This window comes from Pieris brassicae, unplaced genomic scaffold (genome assembly GCF_905147105.1).
Source record: "Pieris brassicae unplaced genomic scaffold, ilPieBrab1.1, whole genome shotgun sequence".
NCBI lineage: Eukaryota > Metazoa > Arthropoda > Insecta > Lepidoptera > Pieridae > Pieris > Pieris brassicae.
Window position 1 is genome coordinate 22,501 of NW_025575980.1, and position 3,088 is coordinate 25,588.

A 3,088-nucleotide genomic window follows, 5' to 3' on the forward strand; every position below is an offset into this window, starting at 1 on the left:
CCATTTCTCTGAGCGTGTGCTGCGAGCTTCAACGAGAAACATTCGGCGCGAAACTGTCGAGCGGCCGGCCGTCGCGCGCCGCACCTGTACGAGAAACATTTTCCTCTGACGTTGCATCGGAATAATTATTATAATTCATTATTATACATACATACATACATACATACATACATATTATTAATAAATTAATTGTTTTTTTTTTTTTTTTTTTTTTCTTCAAATAAACCCACATTGCCATTTCTCTGAGCGTGTGCTGCGAGCTTCAACGAGAAACATTCGGCGCGAAACTGTCGAGCGGCCGGCCGTCGCGCGCCGCACCTGTACGAGAAACATTTTCCTCTGACGTTGCATCGGAATAATTATTATAATTCATTATTATACATACATACATACATACATACATACATACATATTATTAATAAATATAATTGTTTTTTTTGTTTTTTCTTTTCTTCAAATAAACCCACATTGCCATTTCTCTGAGCGTGTGCTGCGAGCTTCAACGAGAAACATTCGGCGCGAAACTGTCGAGCGGCCGGCCGTCGCGCGCCGCACCTGTACGAGAAACATTTTCCTCTGACGTTGCATCGGAATAATTATTATAATTCATTATTATACATACATACATACATACATACATACATATTATTAATAAATTAATTGTTTTTTTTTTTTTTTTTTTTTCTTCAAATAAACCCACATTGCCATTTCTCTGAGCGTGTGCTGCGAGCTTCAACGAGAAACATTCGGCGCGAAACTGTCGAGCGGCCGGCCGTCGCGCGCCGCACCTGTACGAGAAACATTTTCCTCTGACGTTGCATCGGAATAATTATTATAATTCATTATTATACATACATACATACATACATACATACATACATACATATTATTAATAAATATAATTGTTTTTTTTGTTTTTTCTTTTCTTCAAATAAACCCACATTGCCATTTCTCTGAGCGTGTGCTGCGAGCTTCAACGAGAAACATTCGGCGCGAAACTGTCGAGCGGCCGGCCGTCGCGCGCCGCACCTGTACGAGAAACATTTTCCTCTGACGTTGCATCGGAATAATTATTATAATTCATTATTATACATACATACATACATACATACATACATATTATTAATAAATTAATTGTTTTTTTTTTTTTTTTTTTTTCTTCAAATAAACCCACATTGCCATTTCTCTGAGCGTGTGCTGCGAGCTTCAACGAGAAACATTCGGCGCGAAACTGTCGAGCGGCCGGCCGTCGCGCGCCGCACCTGTACGAGAAACATTTTCCTCTGACGTTGCATCGGAATAATTATTATAATTCATTATTATACATACATACATACATACATACATACATACATATTATTAATAAATATAATTGTTTTTTTTGTTTTTTCTTTTCTTCAAATAAACCCACATTGCCATTTCTCTGAGCGTGTGCTGCGAGCTTCAACGAGAAACATTCGGCGCGAAACTGTCGAGCGGCCGGCCGTCGCGCGCCGCACCTGTACGAGAAACATTTTCCTCTGACGTTGCATCGGAATAATTATTATAATTCATTATTATACATACATACATACATACATACATACATATTATTAATAAATTAATTGTTTTTTTTTTTTTTTTTTTTTTCTTCAAATAAACCCACATTGCCATTTCTCTGAGCGTGTGCTGCGAGCTTCAACGAGAAACATTCGGCGCGAAACTGTCGAGCGGCCGGCCGTCGCGCGCCGCACCTGTACGAGAAACATTTTCCTCTGACGTTGCATCGGAATAATTATTATAATTCATTATTATACATACATACATACATACATACATACATACATACATATTATTAATAAATATAATTGTTTTTTTTGTTTTTTCTTTTCTTCAAATAAACCCACATTGCCATTTCTCTGAGCGTGTGCTGCGAGCTTCAACGAGAAACATTCGGCGCGAAACTGTCGAGCGGCCGGCCGTCGCGCGCCGCACCTGTACGAGAAACATTTTCCTCTGACGTTGCATCGGAATAATTATTATAATTCATTATTATACATACATACATACATCCCTACATACATATTATTAATAAATTAATTGTTTTTTTTTTCTTCAAATAAACCCACATTGCCATTTCTCTGAGCGTGTGCTGCGAGCTTCAACGAGAAACATATCTATCAATACAAATGTCTATGCAAAAAAAAGAAAACAAACAAAATCATATCAGTCAATAAAATAAATAATAATATTTTTTTACTACTACTACTAGTACTACTACGTGCTACTACTGCACGCCAATACACATACATAATAAAATGAAAAATCGTCTCTCTCTCGCTCGCTCTACGAGAAACATTCGACGTCCGCTCCAATGCCGACGCGGACTATTGCTCTCGGTATAGATGTGGAGCGAAACAGTCGTGCGCACAGCGTCGACTCGTTCTCGTTGCCGCGCGTCGTTCGTCTATATAATAGACACGAACGACGGACGAGAGAGAATGTGTTCTTGTTTTTGTTTTTGTGTTTGTGCGAAGTGTGAGAATATTATATACATATATTCGCGCATGGATGATATAGATATGGGTATGGATTTTCGGAGGAAATTATATCAAATTCGTATTTCGAATGCGAGACCGCCGAGATCTTTCCCAGCTCTCTCTCTCTCTGTGTGTGTGGTGTATAGTACATTTTATATATCTCTCTTGTGTCAACACAAAATAACAAAGAATATACATACTACTCCTCCTCATATTTTATATAATATAATATAAAATTATATTATAGCACCGCGTTCGCAGACCGTATGGTGATGTTACCAATCGACCAAGATTTGGGACCGTCTCCCCCGGTGTTATCTGTGATGTTAAAAGAATACGCTTCTAGGCACACCTCAACGCAGGGCGCCTAGCGTGTTCGACACGTGCGCGGTCGCCACGGCGACCGTATATGGAAAGAATGTATAAAAGAGGACGCACACGCGCCCATCGTCGAAACGGTGTGCGCAGCGTCGTGTTGGGATTTATCCCTCAAGCCCGGGCGTTGATCGTATCTAGTGCGAATCATGCGTGTGTGTGCGCATGTAATTGCCAGCCGAGTTTTAATATGT